Genomic DNA, 22926 nt, shown 5'->3' on the forward strand with positions numbered 1-22926 from the left:
ATTACTGAACATAGGGAAATAACATGGGAAATTGAATTTTATTTTTTTCCTGCTCTCTCGAACCTCCAAATTGAATTTGGTCAGTGGTGGATTATTCTTTGAATGATTCTCAATCAGACTGTAATTTTTTTAATTCAATGCTTTTACGACATTATTCAAAAAAATCAAAATAAAAACGGTTAATTTTGAATTTCCCGCCGGAATGTCGGTACAATTGAAATTGAATATTTGTCATTGTGACAGCAGAGTTAATCACCGTGAGTCCAAACTAACCTCACTTTTTAAAGATTTGGACATTCGTTTTGGAGGACTAAGAACGATGTCTAACGTTTCAAAACTCTTGTTCTAAGCTCAAATTGTTGATTTCCGACGTAGGTAACCTCAATCTGTGTAAAAATATGGTTAAAATTTAACAAAATGTTGCGAAAACTTTGAATTCTTATGAAAAACAAAAACATGTTTGGCTGTGTTTTTCTGTTCGACAGTATATGCCATATATTTTTTGTCGTTTCAAACATGCATTTGGACTCTTGGTGAAGCAAATAATCCCTTAACAGAGCTTGAAAACGAACCAACCATTAGAGTTTGCCAAATCCAAAGTAAAATAGAGATTCCATCCACATCAGCCTACCGAATAACAAAAGTACACAAATTTAAAAGCTTCAAGATGCAAAAACACCAGAGATTACGCCCTGCAGACTATTTTCCACCTATGGACTTTTGTGAAACAATGGTTACTAAAATTAATGACAATCAAGGACTTTTGAGAAATGTGCGTTTTACGGTTGAATGCACGTTCACATGAAGTGCGAAACCCAATAGTCCAAACTAACCGAATTTGGGCTTTAAAAAATCCACATCGAAATCGACAGAGAAGTTCGTCAGTTCGAAAACGTCTGGATTGGGCTTCTGGGCCATCGCATTTATTGGACCATTCTTTATAAATGGCTCGTTGACAGGGGCACGATACTACAAATTGCTGACGACAAACGTGTTTCCAGCCATCGGCATGAACGAAGATTATCAAATATGGTTCCCACAAGACGGGGCACTTAGCCATACCTCACAACAAAATATAGGACTGTTGAGAAATCAATTTCAAGATAAATTAGTGTGCAAATTTGGAGATGTAAACTAGCCTGCCCGATCCCTGCGATTTTTTCCTATGGGGATTCATCAATGAGAACTTATATCGCGGTGGAAGAAGTTATCCAAATACTCAAGAGCTAAAAGATGAAATAAGTCAAATATGCACCCAAGTGACACCAAGAATGTTAGCAAATACGAAGAGAAATTTCGTTGATAGATTGTCTTTTTGTACTGTTGCAGAGGGGGGATTTTTGAGAATCTAATATAATTTTCTACACTAGTATTTTAATCGTTTTTTTCCTCTTTCTTCCAAACGAACTGGATTTTTCCATCTTACCAAGACAAGCAGCTGAGAGAAAAAGAAACGTTGGCGGTGCAGCTTATGTTGGCTTTTAATTCAATGGTGTTATGCAACAAATTTCCAACTCACAAAACATTTTTAATGGACTTCATCGCGTTATTAAATCGATAAAAATTGTCATCTGTTAAGCCGTAGATGGACCTAAAATTCTGAAAGCTAGTAGTGCAACTGAGGTGCTACATCAGTTTTACTACAGTTTTGCACCACAGAATCGGTAAAATTAAGGCTTGAATTGCCATGATCTCCGTTTTTAGACTACAATGGCTGGATCTTTGTTGCGTAACTCTATTCAATTAATACTCTACTTTACTTTTTTTTAACCAAATAGGTTTTATTTACCAAACAATCAGGAAAGCGACAAAATCTAATAGATGTAGCCCTTGGAAATGATAGTAAAGTTGCTTTAAAAACAATCTTCAAAGTTTGTAACTAAATAGAATGAGCAGCATTTATGCTACAACTGAAATGCACTCATTTGTCAGACGCTCTGTTAACGGACTATTTGCTATACCAAGAGTCCATACCATTTTTGAAACGACAAAAAATATATGGCAGAGACTGTCGAACAGAAAAACACAGCCAAACATGTTTTTGTTTTTTATAAGAGTTCAAAGTTCTCGCAACATTTTGTTAAATTTTAACCATATTTTTGCACAGATTGAAGTTACCTACGTCGGAAATCAACAATTTGAGCTTAGAACAAGAGTTTTGAAACGTTAGACATCGTTGTTAGTCCTCCAAAACGAATGAACCTCCAAATTTTTAAAAAGTGTGGTTAGTTTGGACTCACGGTGACTAACTCTGCTGTCACAATGACAAATATTCAATTTCAATTGTACCGACATTCCGGCGGGAAATTCAAAATTAACCGTTTTTAATTTGATTTTTTTTGAATAATGCCGTAAAAGCATCGAATTAAAAAAATTACATTCTGATTGAGAATCATTCAAAGAATAATCCACCACTGACCAAATTCAATTTGGAGGTTCGAGAGAGCAGGAAAAAAATAAAATTCATTTTCCCATGTTATTTCCCTATGTTCAGCAATCGCTGGAACACCCGGTACAAGGTGTTTATAAATGTTTCTAGCATCAAGCGTGGCTTCGAAATTCCTGTCGTACACTATTTTGCCGCCTTGTTTTCATAGTGAATATAACTATCTTGAAAATTATGTATACTGTTACTTACTTCAATGACGTTTTAGTTATGGTTTTGGGTCCAAGTTTTTGATTTTCAGTTTGTTAAACCAGTTCGGTCTTGAATGTCGAAGCGTTCGGACGTGTTTTGTGCCGAGAGTCGAGACAAGAAATCGAACCGCGATAACTTCAATAACAAAAAGAGTGATAAATACGCTATGTGCGATGTACGAGCCACAATTACAAACAACATGATGCAACAGCAGCAATCTCTGCAGGGACCGCCAACACCGGGAGAATTGCTGTTATCTCATCAAAACCAGGTCTTTATTCAGGGAAATCAGGTGAGAGCCGATAGTGAAATAAATTATCAAAATGCATGGATGGAGCAGGTCGAAACCATCAAGTTGCTAAATCGAACAATAGTCAACCTGCAACAGCAACTAGGTACACTACAAAAAGAGTTGAATCTAATTAACTCAAAAAAAACAACAAACGACCTCAACCCAAAATTCTGAAATAAATACTGAATATGCCACAGATGAAGAAGAATTGGCGAGAGAAACTCAGTGGATACGAGCAAAAAGCAAGAAGAGCAGCAAAAAATGAAAAATGGATACTAGCTTAACCCCACCACAAAGTCCAGGAAATGTTCCAGAAATGGAAGCTAAAACTAAAAAAGCTAAGATGCCACCACCTATCGTAGTAGATGGCGTCAAAGACTTTGGTGAATTACATAAAATGCTAGAAAATACACAAATTAGTTTTCTAATCAAAATAATTAATAACGAAAACATCAAGATAAATTTGACTGACAGCGATGGTTACAGATTAGTAGTTAGTATGCTTAAGGAGAGAGGATACTCGTGGCATACTTATGAAAACAAACAAGAAAGGCCTATAAAAGTCATAGTTAAAAATTTGCATTACTCTTGTAGAAGAGAAGAAATAATAGAAAATCTACAAAAGAGAAGATATAAATTATTGGATGCAACTCCAAAATTGAAATATGGGACTAAACAACCATTAAACATGTTCATGTTATCCTTCAGACACGACGAAGATATAAATAAAATATTCGACATAACAGATATACTGGGAGTTAAGGTAGAAGTGGTACCAATCAGGAAAAACAAACTTGTGCCCCAGTGCAAAAACTGCCAAAACTACGGGCATACTCAAAGATATTGTGGAAAAACACCAAGATGCGTGAGATGCACTGGTAATCACCACACCAATAATTGCGATAAGACAAGAGAGACCCCTCCCAAGTGTGTACATTGTGGTGAAGCACACCCTGCCAACTACCGCGGTTGCCTAGTAGCCAAGGAAATACAAAAAATTAGAATTAAAAAAGAAAAAAAGCCCACATATGCAGAACAGGTACAAAGAAACAAACAGATACCTAATAAACCCAACCTGGAAAAACAACAAGACACTAAAGAAGAGCAGAAACGGAAGAAGCAACCACCTACAACTGATGAGATGCTGAAAACGATTTTGGAAAAATTAAACAAGATGAATGAAAGAATCATCAACTTAGAACATCGCTCCCAGGGAGCGGAACCCAAGATTAGAAATGGCTAAGCAACTTAAAATCCTAGAGTGGAATGCTAATGGACTGCTTAGACACCAACAAGAACTCCAAGCAGTCCTAGATATAGAAAAAATCGACGTGTGCCTCATCTCAGAGACTCACTTCACAAAAGAATCATATATACGATTTAAAGGATACAAGATATACCATACCATACATCCAGACAACGCAGCAAAAGGTGGAGCGGCAGTCATAATAAAGGAAAATGTCACACATTACCAAGAAATGGGGTACCAGACGGAACAAATACAAGCTGCATCTGTAAAAATCAAAATAAGTAACTATGAAGTAACAATAACTGCATTGTATAGCCCCCCAAGACACAATATAAAAAGAGAAGAATATATAGAATTCCTCAATACTCAGGGATACAGATATATTATTGGAGGTGACTATAATGCGAAACATACCTACTGGGGATCAAGGTTAACAACCACCAAAGGAAAAGAATTATTAGAAGCTTGTATAAGATGTAGATGTGAAATTGTATCCACTAGAAAACCAACATATTGGCCCACTGACCCTAACAAAATACCTGATCTCATCGACTTCTTTGTCATAAAAAACATTGCTACTAACTATCTGGACGTAGAAGAAGCTTGGGACATGCACTCAGACCACTCTCCCATCCTTCTTATATTAAGCGACGGGGCAATACAAAAAGAAAATCCTCCAAGATTAGTGAACAAAAAGACTAACTGGCAAAACTTCCGAAAAGACCTAGAGAACTTAATCAATCTCTCAGTTCCTTTAAGAACTGAGGAACAACTAGAAGATGAAGTTGAACTGCTTGTAAAGAATATACAAAAGGCGGCATGGAACAACACGCCGGAGATAAATACAGCATCAAAAAGTAGCAATTACCCCAAAGAAATAAAAAACCTAATCTCTGAGAAAAGAAGACTGCGAAAAAAATGGCACCAAACCAGATCACCAACAGATAAAACAATACTAAACAATGCTGCCCAGAAATTAAAGAGAATAATACAAAAGACTAAAAATGAAGAGGTAACATATCACCTTAGTAAACTAACTAATAGTAGTAATACAGAGTACTCGCTATGGAAAGCAATCAGACAAATAAAAAAGCCGAGTATGCAGATACCACCTATAAAAAATTTGGATGGAAGCTGGGCTCAAAGCAACAATCAAAAAGCCCAAAGATTTGCCGAACACTTAGAAAATACCTTTAAACCACAAGAAGGAGAAGAGCTGACAGAACATTTAGATCCAGAAGAAGAACTAGAGATCAAACCATCTTCCCCAAAAGAAATAGCAAAGGAAATTAATGAAAACATCAGTTCAAAAAAAGCTCCAGGATTTGACCTAATAACAGGAGAAATTCTAAAGCAATTACCAAAAAAGGCTATTCTTCAAATCACACAGCTTTTTAACGCATCATTCAGAATTAAGTATGTACCCAAAATATGGAAGGTTGCAGAGGTTTTAATGGTAGCAAAACCAGGAAAACCACCGCATGAGGTCACCTCCTACCGACCAATTTCATTATTGCCGGTGCTATCAAAATTGTATGAAAAAATTCTACTGAAAATATTAAGAACAGTTATACAAAAAAAGAATATAATTCCTACCCACCAGTTTGGATTCCGACAAAAACATTCGACAATCGATCAAGTCCATAGGATAACAAGTATCATCGAAACATCTCTAGAAGAAAAGAAAATTTGTTCTGCAGTCTTTTTAGACGTAGCACAGGCCTTTGACAAAGTATGGCATGAGGGTTTAAAACACAAACTTAAATTGCTCCTACCTAAAGAATTTTCTCAGATTCTCGAATCTTACATCTCGGATAGATATTTTAGAATAAAACATGAAAACGTCTACACAGAGCTAAAAGAAATCAAGGCAGGTGTTCCACAAGGAAGTGTACTGGGGCCTGTCCTGTATCTTCTATATACGAGTGACATACCAGAAATTAAACATCAAACAATTGCTACTTTTGCGGATGATACTGCCATACTAGCAGTGGGCAGCGAAAGCGAAGAAGTAGCCAGAAAACTGCAAGACTCGATAAACAAAATATATGACTGGACTGTAAAGTGGAGAATAAAACTGAACGACAGTAAATCAGTTCATGTCAACTACACTAATAAAAAAATAAATTATATACCTCTTAGAATTAATGATACACAGATACCATATGCCAATGAGGCAAAATATCTAGGTATTACCCTAGATGCAAAGTTGCGCTGGAAAACTCACATCAAAAAGAAACGAGAAGAACTTGAAATTAAATACAGAAAAATGTATTGGCTTCTTGGAAGGAACTCTACGTTATCCGCATACAATAAGCTATTACTGTACAAACCCTGTACAGACCCTTAAACCTATATGGACTTATGGCATCCAATTATGGGGCTGTGCTAGCAAAAGTAATGTGCAAATAATACAACGATACCAAAATAAGGTGCTCAGAAACATAGTTGATGCCCCTTGGTACTTAAGAAACGATGACCTTCATAGGGATCTAGAGATGGATACCGTTAACCAGACCTTTACCAAGTACGCTAGAAGCCACGAACAACGGCTACACGACCATATAAACGTCGAGGCTATCCAGCTCCTCGATACTACAGATTTGACAAGACGACTCAGAAGGAGGAAACCGTTCGAGTTAGTGTAAGTGCGCGAGTAAGTGACGTCAAAAGCAGAGTAAAGTGCGGTAGTGTTCACGAAAGTTAGTGTTCGTGAATAAGTGTCGTCAAAAGCAGAGCAAAGTGCGGTAGTGACCACGAAAATTAGTGGGCAACTAGATATTAGAACCTAAAGATCATTATTGAATGGCACTTTAGTCTTAGCGTATCATATGTAGTAGAATAAGTTAGACCAAAATTGCTTATTGATCACATCTATGATCAGATTGTAATTTTATAAACACTGGCAATGGTGTTTATTTAATAAAAAAAAAAAAAAAAAAAAAGTTTGTTAAACCACAACTAGAACAGTTTATTTCGTAAAACTTACTTTGTTTCATGTTTGAGGTTAACAGCAAATGTCAGTTGCCAAATCAAAACCCACATTTGTAATGAGCGGCACATTTCTTTGATATTTCATAGCCACCCTTGATGCTAGAAACATTTATAAACATCGTGTATAAAAGACTAACTTCTAGATTAAACCATTTGTCAGGATACGTACGTAGAATTCCTTTATGGCCTGATGATAGGATAGATGAGATTAGGAGAAAAAAAGTGAATATTATGCAACATGTTTAGCTTTAGAAACTGACTTAGGGATCTATAGTAACCTCAGTTGACATATACCTAGTAAATATTTTATGGCTTAAATCAAACCACCCATAGAAATAAAATTGGGTATTGTAAACTGTAGCCGAAAAATTTCTAGGTAGAGGGTTGACCGATGGTTGAATAGGCCCGGACTCATTTCGTGCTCATTAATGGTCCCCAATGGCAAGGATTAGTACTGCCCGGCCCTCTCATAATATGGCCATAAAATTTACTAGGTGTATGTTAACTGGGTTTACAGTATTCTTGAACCGCACAAGCTGAGTCGTATACGACTTGTCACCGATGACTTTAGCGGCCTAGATCGCTAAAAGTAGCCATATCGATCCCTCTATAGTTAACAAGGGCTTAGCGGTATAGTATGCAATAAACAAAATAACTCAACCTAGTGGAACTATTAAATGCCAAATTCAATCCTTATAACTGTGCTAAACAAACACAGATAGCCTTTTAGCTTGGATCATTCACGAATTGACCCGACTACTTCTTTAAACTTATTTTGCGGTTTCCTTTCTTGTTACGAAACCCAGGTAGGTAAAGACAAAAAAAAACACCCAGAGCGTTATTCTTGAACCATACGAATGGTGACATACATTTTGGAGAATTAACAACCGTAATATGGACAAGATTACAAGACGATGTGGGGGACAAGTGTTCCTTACCCACTTAGTTAGTGTCTTTCCTCGTAGCTAAACGTATTGGACCATGTACGACGACACGTTCACTTCTACTAATGGCAAGGTTTATTGCACTACAAAAATTACTTCACCAAAATGCAAAATTGTGTCAAAACATATTTCAACCCCTCCCCACCATTTTCATTGCGTGGAAACGGCCAACTTGCTGTCGGAATTTTATTGTCGATCGTGTATGTAAGGTTTTTTTGGCGTTGTCAATCTTGACGTTTTCAAAAAGCACATTTTTATAAAAATCCAGTTTTTTCAGACAAAAATATGAATCCCAGTCATTCAGGTAAGCACATTTTTACGAGACAATGTAATTTTACTTCGCGTATTTATTGTTTCCCTGTCGGTCCCGACTTTTTATGGTTTAATACTGCATAATAATTATCTTTACCTAATATGCTTCCAAAATGTAGCCACCAGTTTTCAGCTCTATTCAAAATAATTTAATTTAAAGATTTTTGGCCAGATTTTGACAAAAAACTCCAATAAACCTGTCTCTATTTGTTGTTATAGGCTCATTAGGCAACTCGAGTGTGAAGGTTGTCACTCGGAAACAACTTCAAGAAGTTCGTGCTGCTGTGGAAGATAAAGTCATAATAATGCATGCGCCTCAAGTAATTTTACAAAAGAGCAGGAAAAAAAATGCATCGAAAGTATGAAAAAAATTACAAATTCACTAATAAGTGCGGGTGAATGCAAAAAAAAATTCTGAAAAAAAAGAAGATGTTTCTTTGACTCCACAGCAGGCACAGTCGATGTTTATAGAGGCTGATTTAACAAGACGCCAATATAAAGTAATAAGAGCCACAAACAAAAAATTTTTTCCTTTTTATGATTTGCTGTTAAAGACAAAAGAAGAAAGTTATCCTCCTAAAGAATCGTTACATATAACGACAAGTTGTAGCGAAAGTAATTCACAGTGCCTTATGGATCTTGCCATCTTACTGTTAGGCGCTTGTCAATTTACATCGAGGAAGTCCTTTCAACACTCAATGAGAACGAAAGAAATTCGCTACGAATAGTTTGCAAATGGGGTAGTGACGGTTCCCAACAGGCTCAGTTTAAGCAAAAATTTAACAATGCGGAATCTGACGCTAATATATTTTTACGTTACTTTGTGCCATTGCAAGTTGTTTGTGAAGAAGATAAAACAAAAGTTGTTTGGCAAAACCCGACACTATCGTCTCCACGATATTGTCGTCCAATCAGATTCCGCTTAAAAGAATCAAGTAACAAGAAAAGCCGATTAAACAACTTTCAGAGGAGGCAGCAGAAGCGCAGAATAAACATTTTCGCTCTTACCACCAAAACTATGCTCGTAACTTCTCCAAGGAAAATTGTAATTTACATGTGTAATTCGATTTTCTATGCTTAAATGCTGAATTTACGAAACCAACCCTCATTACATAGTCGTACTCATTTTTTTCCTTAAACGAGTACTTCTAACTACCAACACAATACTACTTGACTCACCCCTTCCGGAACACCCTTATCTAGTCAGGTCCAGGCCTAGCACAACTGGGAAGTCACGGAATTCTCGCCACAAAACATATTGCCACCTGCCTTATTAATTTATAATGGAATAACTTACCGGGGGAGCTTCGCCCCTTGCCCCATCGCTGGATAGCGGCTCGGATTACTGGCACTGACCCCATTTTCTGCAACGGCAGGACACTCATGTCCTTACTCCGACCCTGGTGAGTTACTCAAACGGCTAGTCTGCATACACGTACTGGTATATACCTGTGTTCAGATGCACATGGCGCTGATAACGTTGTTAACTTAACTATTACAGTTTCCCATTTCAACGTTATGTCTGGTTGAAGTGTGAATTAGAATAGGCCTCCAGACAAAAGTGAGGAGCATCGAAATTTTTAGACGGTTGTTATAATCACTAATCAAAGAATTTATAATTAAATTTTTTATTCATGTTACTTAGAGTATAATGGGTGGTAGGTTTATCTCTGATAACTTAACTTAACCTTTACTCCTGATACTACCCTAATATAGACGTCTACCCTTTGATCCGGGTAAATATTCTTAATTTGTATTTCTAATAGAATAATGTATTTGATGCTTGATCCGGATGCGACCCCCATTAGACATTTGGTCTTTAACCCATTTTTATCTGTTAGAACTCTTATAAAACCACCACCATCCTGTTATAGCACAATTCCGTTTTTACCATCGTACGTTGCGGTTACCCTGTACACGTATTTTTGTCTAATATACAGGGTGTCTATAAATGTTTGTCCATCAAATCACCTTTGAAAAACAATTGAATTTTGCCGCCTCTTAATAATCTGATACAATACTATTCGTCGATCTGTCAAATTGTTTGCGTTTTGGCGGTTTAAAAGTTATTCGTTGTTTTTCATCTTGTTTTTGGGTTTCACACGAGATTACTTGTTGTTAAAACCATTAAAACAGTCTTTTTTAAGACTACAGTATTATTCAATAACTAGCGAAGGTAAATATTCATCGGCATAATTACTTGAAAATCCTAACCTTAAAAAAAATTTTAGATGGTTTGGACTATTGAGAACGATAAGTCCATAATAAAGTCTTATTATCGCAATGGAACTTTTCAAGACGGGGAGTGGATTTATTCAATTCTCGCCTGTGAACAAGAGTTTCGGAATAAGTTTCCTGATCTTCAAGTGGAAGATTCTGTTTTGCGAAGACACATTGGCAATGTAGTAAGTCGTTTTTCTGGAACCGGAAGTGTGCACAAGGGCAAATCATCAGGACGACCAAGTTAGTGCTGAGGACGTGGAAACTGTTCGACAAACAATGGAAGAACAACCACGAACATCCATGCGAAAATTAGCTCTACAAATGCACATGCCATGCTCAACTTGTCACAAAATTGTTAAGAAAAGACTGAAATTACATCCCTATAAAATCACTAGTGTACAAGAGTTGCGTCCTCCAGATTATGAAGACAGTGTGCAGTATTGTCAGTGGTTTTTAAACAATTTAAATAAATGTAGCACGTGTAATAATTTTTGAAGCGGCAAAATTTAATTAAAATCATTCTGACAGTTAAGTCATGACCAACTTGATGGACAAACATTTATAGACACCCTGTACATTTTAATTAAGTACATTGAGTGACTCTGTGAGTGCCCATCACTGATTTCTCTTTTTGACGACAAGTCCCAAGAGGGTCCCATAACACGGTTCGCTAATTTCTTATATTTTAAAGATGTGCGCCGCCATTAGCACTTCTTTTGCTCTGAACCCCCCAATTGTACTTCTCCCTTGTATTTCACACGCGTTGTGCCGATACAGCTAAACAAAATAAAAGGAAACCGCTATGTTGTAGTACTTACCAGTTAGAGAACTGCAAATTTCCACTTTGGTACAGCCTTCTATTGGAAGGATCCCACATTAACACGACACATTGTCAGATCATAAACACTAGTCACAAAATTATTGCTCAAAACAATAATTGACGTGCACAATTTGAAAATAACTACTGTTTCCACGTGCTTTTCGGGAACAGCTGATCGTTAATGCACGTATGGGATGAAGTTGGCTGGCGACTAGTGCCGGCAAGCGCTGCCGCGCCAGTGGCGCCAATCGAGGAGCTCTCAAACAATGGAGTGCGCGCACTACCGCCTTTAAAGATGCAACCTCCCACTCTGGAGGATCAGCAAACTGTGCCGGTCCATTTAAATACCATTGAAAGCGTTGTGTAGATGCAGTATTTAATTATTTTTAACTGTGTTTTTACTATGATTGGGTTGAAATCTTGAAATCTTCAATGTATTTTTCCAAACACGATTACTCTAAAACTATTTGAGTAAATTGCTTTCTGTTTTTTGCATATAAATCTGTTCAACGTGCACTATGTTGAATGCTATATATAATTTTTGTAAAATAATTCTTTAATGACTTTTTGATTAATTAAATACTAAAACTTAACTGAAAGCGAAATAATTTTTATAGTCAGAATTTTATAACTTTGGTTTAACTCCGCCTACCTTTAAGGCCAATAGAATTGTGAATAAAAGTCTGATTCAATCTGCAACATTTTGATTGTTCGTTGATATTTGTCTGAACTCAGGGTAGATCTGTCCACACATTAGGAGATGAAACACCATAAAAATTGACGAAGGTTTCACGATTAATTGAATTCCTACAAGACTGCGGATCTTCTTGACAAGTGTGGCACTAAAGACGTCAAATTTTTAATTATGTTGGGTAAAGAAGGCTAGCCATTCCTTGATTCGACAAATTCAAATCGTCATTTGTTCATGTGGGCGGGGTTAAACCAAAGTTATAAAATTCCAACTATAGCATTCCACATGCGTAGACTAATTATACATAATGTCGACCAAACAGATTTTTTTAAAGTTAATAGTTTTTGAGAAATCGTGTTTGGAAAATTTCATATTCGAAGCATGTTATCCTTGTCTAGCAGTGACATTTCTTTTCTCTGTACCAGAGACACATACTTCTATAATATACCAACCATTTCTGAGTCATCTTGAAGCCCAAAAAAAGAGATAGAAGAAACGAGATTTGCGTTACTACTCAGACGCATGCGTTGAAAAATGCATGCGAATGCACATTAACGGAACTTTTTAGGCAAAGCAAACATCTACTTAAAAAGCATAAAGACAAATTTGACTTATTTGTTTCGACTAGGATTTTATTAAATAGTTCCAATTTATACAATGATCAGACCAAGCTAGAACATATAAAAAACCTAAGATCCAATTGATAACCATTGAACGGTGATCTTAAAGGAGGCTATCCAACTTTATGTTAAAATTCGTGTCAATCATGAATTGAAATCACATGAAAATGTACCGTCCATTCGCCAAAAGTTAACAAAATTAATTTTGTTTAAAAATCTTTAGGTTACATGTATAAATCACGACGTGAGAATTATAAGGTTCTAAGTGATTTTTTGTGAGAATTTAATTTATTTGTTTTGCGATTTTTTTGAAACATTTTTTATCTAGTATAAAAAAGTAGTAAGTTAATACTTTAAAAAGGCAGAATGATACTAATAGATCCTGTCATTTTTTTAAATAAATACTAAATAAATTCAAGAGCTGTTACTGATAACGTGCACACTGATCAATTTAATGCAAATGTTAGTTAGAACCTTATAGTTCTCAGGTCGAAAAATGTATCTATTTTAAATTAGGTAATTACTAATATGATCAATAAAATTATGTACATAATTAATAGTACTTAAGTGTAAATATGAAAATTTCGGAATAAATGTTTTAATCGTAAAAAAAAACGGTAACTTAACCTTGGTAGGGAGATTATACAGGGTGATTTTTTTAAAACGGCAGGCGTTGTAGAATTTTTATTTATGAACCGATTTCAAAAATTTAAAAAGCAAATTAAATGGTTTTTAATTTACTATAAACTGATGATTTTAAAATTTTTCTAAATGTCTTAGTTTCTGTTGGGTGATACTCAACTTTCTTATTTTAAATTGGAACTCATATATTTTTTTTTTCATAATTTGGAAGATATTAATTTTCTTGATTCAGAAATGTGCAATATGTTCTACTTTTACCAAAAATATTTTTAAAAAAAATTACCAAAATTGAAAAAAATAAGCAATAAAAGTTAATAAAATCTAGGTGCATAGTGTCAAATAAAAGAATGCCGTTATTGTAATGTTAAAAAGCAGCAAACAACAGAAAGAATCGGCATTTTTTTTGAAATTATTAATAACAAAAAACAATAATAATTACAAATCAGAAAAAACAACTACCTAATTTAATTAAAATACTGTTGAAACGCCATCCCGTTTTTTTCATTGCACAATTGACACCTACGAGAAATCCATTGTGCATTGTAAGGTGTAGACCCATCTTGTTGAAAGAAAACTTGTTCTTTCTGTTATTTGCTGCTTTTTGACATTACAATATCGATATTGTGTTATTTGACACCACGCACCTAGATTTTATTAACTTTTATTGCCTAAATTTTTTCACTTTTGATATTTTTTTTTTAAATATTTTTTGTAAAAGTAGAACATATTACACATTTCTGAATCAAGAAAATTAATATCTTCTAAAATATGAAAAAAAAAATATGGGTGTCAATTTAAAATTAGAAAGTTGAGTATCGCCCAAAAGATACTAAGACATTTAGAAAAATTTTAAAATCATCAGTTTACAGTAAATTAAAAACCATTTAATTTGTTTTTTAAATTTTTGAAATCGGTTCATAAATAAAAATTCTACAACGCCTGCCGTTTTAAAAAAATCACTCTGTATGTAGACAAGTGATCTGATTTGATTTTTAATAAATTTATTTTCAAATATAAATTTCAAATGTTGTGCCAATTTTTAAACTTTGACGCAAACGTAGATGTGCCAATGCAATATTGAAAATGTGGGGATGGTTGGTATATTGTAGAAGTATGTGACCAGAGAAGTCTGTCTGGCAGGTAGAAGTGCGGGTAAGGTACTGTGGTGAGCGCCCCAAATTAGGACGGTTACAGGTACGATGGAGGAAAAAGAAGAAGTTACCGCGCTCGCGTTTAAATAAAAAATTGTACGAAACGAATTAAAATCTATGTGCCCGGTATCGGAATGTAGGGTGAACACGGTTCCCACCGCCGACGCCACACGTGTTGGGGGAGGTGTGGGTCGAGCACCATAAATTTGCCATCCACTTATTAACCGTGTTAAAGATTCCCGAGAACTGAGCCCTTGAAAGCGTTTGCTACAGTGGCCCTTTTTAGTTGTGATAAATCGAGAAACAGCCCGCGTCTATTTAAACAAAGAAATTTAAATCGCTTTTGCCTGCTTCCCAGAAAATAAAGACAATCCGAGTAGAATTTGGTTACAGGAACGTTACATGACGTAACCACAATTAGCTGACATCGAAATGAGGATCATTTAAAAGGGAAATTAAATTAATAAAACCAAATGTTCGGAATCGCACAATCAAAATTAACCCGTGAAAATTCGTCCGGTACCATTGGAAAAGTAACGTGATCAAAGTGCACCAATTAATTGGCCAACTTTAAAGAAGAAAAAGTCACACGCTTTGGCAAGCATAATCTAGGGGATAATGAGATAACCAGATAAGTGGTTAAGAGACCGCGCGGACAGAGCGAAACCACATGTGTTCGGGAGGTATCTGATTTCGGGGGCTACGTGACCAAAACCGTAATTTGCAAAATTCGCGAATTAAGATCATAATCAACCATTCATCGGGACAACGCGATTCCAACAAATCTCGCGAAGAGTTTCTCTACATTTTGATACCACCCTCGATATAGTTACTAACCCTTTTAGCAGCGGAAGTCAACCATAATTCAGCATAAACTGATTTAATTAGGAGATTTTAATTTGTGTTAATTCTTTACAAGGTTATTAGTTAGGGCCTTTGTTGCAAATGACTGTTTAGAATGATTAGGGACGTTTAGATTTAAATCAAACAGGTAATAACTGTTCTATTCAAAATCTGGTTAAGCCTTTAGGAACCATTGTCCGAACTACCTTAGTCGACACCGCTAAATTTTACTAACATAGAACTAGAGCATGCAAATTTCAGGAAGGTAGATCTGATAAGGGAAATTTAGAAAAAGGGATTTCCGATTTCACAAATCATCCCGAAAGTGCCATCTAAGTCGAAACGGCCGAAACACTTATCTCAATTTCTTAATCAGAGTTAAATTAGGTTTACGCATAATTATAATAAACGAAACAGGGCCGAAGACCACGTTTGTTGTTGATTTGGTCAGGTATAAAATAATTAAATAATTTTCAACAAATTAACAAAAACATTTAACAGCAAACGGGTCAACTTCATCGTAGAACTTTCATTCTTTTTTTATATCGGTGATGCCTAGTTGAATACAACATAAAGGTGCCTTGCGACGGCTTCAATTACCGATATGAACGTAATAAGTAAATAATTGGTAATTAATTTGCATATGAGCTAAGAGAGTGGGGGATGAACGCGAACCGAAACCACCCTCAAGCGTCCAGTAGGGAACCAGAAGTCAAAATTAAAATGCGCGAGCAAATCCGGCTGAGCCGTTTCTTAAAAACCGAAAATTAGGGAAGAAGAGTCAGTCATTAGACGATCTTTGATTCCTGCAGTCGTACTTTCGGGTGACGATCTGTTTTATCGAAGTAATTCCGTGCTAGTGAATTTTCTTGTGCCGTGCACTTAAATTTAAATTGTTTCATTTAAGTAGTGATACAAAGCCGGTTCTGCAGCGGAAGTCGTAATCTCGAGCGCCCGTCCGGTGATGTATTGCTGGTCATCTACCAATCAGGCGCACAGATGGTGTCGGCGGCTCTTCCGGCGTATTGCTGGTCATCTGCCAATCAGGTGGCGGGTGATTTAAAAATTTGACAGATGGCGGTGGGAATTTGACAGCTGGTGGCGGGAAATTGAAATGTGTAGCCGGTTGGAGGCGCCGCGAGCCGATAAACAGTTCAATTTGCGCGTGCGCGGCTAAACGGCGGGAAATTTAAAAATTTGACAGATGGCGGTGGAAATTTGACAGCTGGCGGCGAGAATTTTGACAGATGTCATTATGGAATGGCGGAAATTTTGAATTTGACAGTTGTGTCAGATCAAGATGGCGGTGACGGTTTGGGTGACTATCATAGAGGGCGCTAGAGTGAGCAAAAATTTCAAAAAGTTTTAAGCGCGGTTCTCGGAAAAAATTTTTGCAATATCTCGAAAAAAAAATGCAAAATAATTCGTTTTTTTGGTGTAATCATCCGGTCTGATTTCCGCGTTTCTCGGAAAAACCGCAAACATTGATAAGACCGGACGTTTTTCGCTGTCTATATAAAGAAAAAATCAATCAATTTCATTCAAATCAAGTGTTGTGCAGTCCAAGAATCGATGAGTATGGGTTAATTTTCATTTAATTATTTTATACTAAGTAATACATCTTTTAGAATGGATTTGAAACAAATCAACATTATCACTAACAGTTCCAATTCCATAAAGGAATTTAAGGGTCTTACAACTCTACCCATTGGTGTAAAGTACCTTATTAAAAATGTGTCTTTGTACAAAGGGCTTTACGGTGAGTGTCCTATAGTGGAATTGGAAGATTTTAAAGTATTTCTACCCAAAAGAAGTGTTGAGGTTATACGCAGCAACTTGGAAAACTTTACTTCAGACACTTATTGTTTAGTGTACAGAGGAATAAGAAAATTGAAGAATTCTGAGTACGGTACTACAGCATTGTTTGAAATTGTCTTAAAAAATGAAGACCATTACCACAAAAGGGTTTGAAAAATGATTATAGCATAAAATTATACAATTATAAATTAGTAGTGCTAAGTCATGAAATTACACTTGTAAGACAGAAATAAAGCAATCTAATCAATATGAGTTTTACAACCTTTCCTGTTGCGGTAGACGCACACATCTGTTGATAAAATAAAACACTTGTTAAAATCGTTCTTTATATTTATTAAAATCACACAACACTCGTTCGCTTAAGAAATGTATACATTCCATCATACAGTAATTTTTAATAGAGGCATTAGAGTCACAAATAATTCTAATAATATCTAGTATTGACAAGTTAACAGAAGCATTTGCTATTTTGTGTACGTTATTTAACAATTTATAATAATAATTAAAAAAATTTAATTTATGTAATATTTCAAGTCTTTTCGACAAAATAGTGTCTAATTGGAGAATTTGTTGAATATCATTATCCATCAAAACAAAACTAGTTGAATTTTTAGATAGCTGAATGAGTTTTGGTTTGCGATTGATGACAAAATTTTCCCAAAATTTGATAGTGTTGACCTTTAAACTGCCATCGATGAATCGTGTGAGCACCTTAACAAATTCAGACCATTCGATTGTATTGAAGGACAGATTGTTGAATTCATTGTTAAGTCGAATTGCAGGTTGAAAATTTCTCGCAGGACTTAGACCACATTCAATAAAGAACGGTGATAAATATTCAAAGTCATATCTGATATTGAGAATTAAATGTTTTTCTTTTTTGATTTCCTCTTCAAATCGGTTAGCTTCAATCATCAATTCGCAATCATACTGAATTTCTTCAACATCACACTGCTCATCGGCAGACATCTTGATGTAAACTAATCAAAACGATCATTGTTTACATGTCATAACACATTTTTCTTATCAATCCAACTGTTATGGTTATTATCAAACCCTAACCATTTAACCAATACTTTATTTCCACGTCGTTTCAAAACTTTTTCCACCAGATATATGTCCGAATTTTTTGTTTTCTGCAATTCTTTTTCGTAGAAAGCACCCATTATAGGTTTTTCTTCCATATCTTCTAAAAGGTACGTTGTAGGATTGGTAATATTTATTTTAACAACCTTGAACAATTCTGTGGTCCAATTAGGTGTATAACCTTTATCAAAAATATGTTTGGCTTTACTTATCCTAACAATGTCTCCAACTTTAAATTTTCTTGTGGCTGTTGCAACTTTAATCTCATTAAATGATGATTTTAAAACACGATCTTCATTTGTTTTGTTTACATTAACGGGCTTCACATGTATTGTACTATGGATGGTATTATTATATGTGGATACAAGTTCTGGTAGAACATTAATCCACTTGTAAGAACCGTTTAAACTGAAGTATTTAAAAAGACGGTCTTTTAATGTTCGTATGACTCGTTCGGCAATTGCTGCTTTTTTAGAACTGAACGTATGGTAATGATTTATTTTATATTTCTTCATTAGTGCATTGAATTTCGAATTAAAAAATTCTTTACCTTGATCTGTCTGTAAATTTTTGGGGTGCCTCTTCTCTTTTAATATTGATTCAAATGCTTTTGTAACTTCATCGGCATGTTTAGACTTTAAGGGCTTAGCCCAAACATATTTCGAAAAACAATCGATAACAATCAATATAAAGTTAAAATTTTTATTAGACGAGGCATACATATTCATTTGTCCTAGATCAGCTTGCCATAAATCATCTAAACCCTTAATAATTGTTCGACGTCTTGTAAACTTTCTTTGGATTGGTTTGTGAAGCTCATTAACAAGCTCTAGTTTTTCTTTGGAATGCTGTTTCACCATTGTTTACCACTAATCTGATAAATAATTTGAAAACAACTAATTTTATATAAATCTTTTATTAATAATAAGTAGAATCTACAGACTGTTTTGTATTACTAGATATCTAGAATTTTTTTACTAATTATTACAGATTCACATTTGCTGATTTTCAAATTTTTTAATTATTTGAATTGTGCAATAATTTTTTATCATCAATACTAACCAATTTGTTTTTGCTTAAGAACTCTAGATTAGCAGTCGAGATGGAATCAATTTTCTCTTTAAGTAAGTTAATGGTCGTAAGATTGTTTTCCATATGCTGATTAATTTTCAAATGGTTGTCCGTAATTTGTTCTTCTATTTTATTTAATCTTTTATCAATTTGAGCTACAACATTTAACAATTCTGTTTTTAACTTGGCATATATTTCTTGCTGTAATGTTATATGGTTTTGACAGAGCTCTACAGATTTAAGAACTCTAGAAGATATAGCTTTAATAGTTGTTAGAACATCCTGGGATAGTTGAGCAATTTTATTGTCTATATATTTTTTATTCGCAGCATCATTATCCAAAGACGGTTCTTTAATATTGCAAATTTTCAAATTTTCTGCATCAATATCCCCATCAACAGTAAATTTCAATCCATTAGTAGTTTGAAATTTTGACAACAATAAAGTGTTTTTATGATCGTCTAAAGCTTGACCAAACTTGTCGAGAGGCATTTTACAACTAAATGATTTGGACGGATTACAAGTTAATAAATAATACCCGCTTCTTTTAATTCATTAACTATAGCTACAATTTCATTGTTATGTGACGAATTACCAGCGTCTTTTGATGCCCAAAGTAATTTTAATCTATCAACAAGTTCGTTAACATCATCCCAATATACATATTCGATTGATTTGGAATTGTATTGTAATATATTATCTGTAAGTCCACTTCCAGAAAACGAATAACTACGTTGTGGTGAATCACTAATAAGTGGTTTTATAACACTTCGATATTTCGGATGACTACTGCCTCTTAAGTATCCTGTTGGATCAAATTGTCTTTTGTGTACGCTTGTTGCTTTAAGTATTGAGTGATAGCTATCTTCATCATCTTTTGTATACTTCATAGGACGTTTTTTAAACAATAATTCATACAAGCCCCTTGTACCCACATAAGTTTTACCTCCAATAGTAAAATCATCACTGTTTTTCCCAAAATGAATTAATTTATTGCCCAACATCCATTTATTTGTTTCTGCATCATGATTTACTCCATATGTTGTATCATACTCTTTTGCTGAATGATCTCTTAAAAATCCATCTATGTATTCACGAGCTAATTTCGAATAATCAGATAAGTAGTCTTCATAAGCTTCTTCAGTGATATTTTCAAACACATTATCATCACCATCACCAACAACATCATCATCAGGATTAACTGTAGCTGTAGCATAATCATCAGTTGGTTCAAAACTAGGGTTGTATTCACCAATAATTTCAGTAGGAAGCTCCTTAACTGAAATTTGATCCACTGATTCAATGACGGGCTTGGTATCTGTGAATTGATTTGTCTGTGTAGATGAGTCACGTTTTGGAGCGAAGTAACGTGTTTGCGTCGTACTATCAATGACCTTTGCGGTTTTTGTGGTTTTTGCAGATATGTTATCAACCTTCTTGGACAGAGGATCAATAATAGGTTGAAATATTTTCTTTATTGTTTCATCTTGCTCAAATCGACCCAATTTAAGAGCTAAATATTTTCTCCTAATACCTTTAGCGAGTCGATCAATGGCTTTTGTAACGTGCGGATCTGAAGATGTCATTTTAATGAGTGATGATAAATTATAGAAAATTAGATTTTTATATATTTATCGAACCCTTTGCGATATCGACCATTATCCACCGGAAAATCTTTAACAATTACTAAACATCCATAACGTTTTCTCCAGCACTCTGAACAAATTTTTTTGAATTGATCATAGGACATATCGGGTGAAACGTGCTCGTCATACACATGTTTTAAATTGATTTCGTCTTGTCTAAATAACACAATAACATTACTATTATCACGTATTAATTGTTTAGGTATTTTAGAATAAGTTTGGCACAAGTAGGCTGCATCGATATTTTTATGTCTACACATTGAATAATACTAACGAATTTTATTTTGATTATCACAGGCCACATCGTCAAATATAAATAAGGAATGATCAAGAGCCTGAGAGGGATCAATTACGTCATCATTATTGTCGTACGGAAAGTATTTTATTCCATTCACACGTACCAACACCGATTTTAGTACTTGATATTTAGTTTGAAATAAAGATTTTGAATAAAGATAAACATTTTTAAATTTAAGTCCTCTTTCATTATAAATTAAAGAAAGCAATGCGTTCGTTTTTCCACATCCACTGGGCCCACAAAAAATTGCTCGAAATGAAGTTGGTAGTAGTTTTCCATGAATATGAGTTTTCGGTTTTTCAAAAAAATCTAAATTAACTATGGGTAGGGTTTCTTCTTGTTGCGTGCACTGCATTCTGACATAAACTGATGGTGAAAATAAAATGAATTGTTTATAAACTTTTATAACCATCATCACTGTTAGAAAACATCAAACATACTTTACAACGTAAACTGCATGATTCTAGTGATGATGATGATGATGATGATGATGATGATGATGATGATGTTGATTTTGATGATGAATCATTTTTGATTAATTTTTCGAGTATACATCTACAAGTATCAGGTCCACACGTGGCGTTTGGATTCGAAAAAGGACATGTCACATAATGAAGTCCGAATTTATCATTGTATACTTTTTCTGGTTTGTTGGTATGTGCTTCATGCATTTTGAACCAATAACTAAAGAAAATCTACTACAACATCACCTTAAATAGATCTGTGATTAATAAAAAATTAAAAACTTTAGCATTTATTTATTTGTTCCACCCACTGGTGCAAAATTACACAGTTTACATTGCTACACATGTAATTTTTTTGATTAAAGTGATTAAAGCATTTTGGACGTTGTTTTTCAAACTTGGGTACTCCATCTTCATTTTCAACGTTTTTTATGATCAAGTCCGGTAATTCACTTGCACACACATATGTTAAATAAGTATGTTTTTGGCTCCCCTTCACATAAACCATTTTATAGTTTTTTAATACTTTAATTAAAATATCAGCAATGTCATCATAATTCACATATCCATATGTATAGCGTAGACCATGGAAATTTCGTTCTTCATACCTCACTTGACTTTTATTGGTTTGCGACAATGTGTCAAATTTTTTAGGCGGCTTTAGAAGGTAATGATTGGTTTGATGTCCGTTGAATATGGTAACTTCTTTGGGGTAAAAGGACCATTTTTGATTTTCATTTCTCAAGTTAAACCCTTGAATATCAACACAAACAATCGTCATCATGATTGTCGTCACATTAACATTACATCTTTAGTCTGTTAAATTATATACCACCCCCTCTACTTTTTAAGATAGACTTCGTACTATCTCACTAATAGGAAGATGTTCAAAGATGGTATCATGAATGATAATGCAATATGCTTTTGTATCTGCAGGAAAACCACTTGCGGCTTCAATATCAACCTTAAGATCAACAGTATTTGATTTCAACGATTGGTGCCTTTGGGAACAGTCAATGACGAACAAAGCTCGATTCTTAAAAGCTACATAATCTAACAAAGGTTGTTTGGGATGTGTGATATCATTTTTAAATCTACTCAAAAATTGTGAATAATTATAATGT

The sequence above is a fragment of the Gnatocerus cornutus genome, unplaced genomic scaffold (genome assembly GCF_029298725.1).
Source record: "Gnatocerus cornutus isolate USDA-ARS CGAHR unplaced genomic scaffold, icGnaCorn1.1 Chromosome13, whole genome shotgun sequence".
NCBI classification, from domain to species: domain Eukaryota; kingdom Metazoa; phylum Arthropoda; class Insecta; order Coleoptera; family Tenebrionidae; genus Gnatocerus; species Gnatocerus cornutus.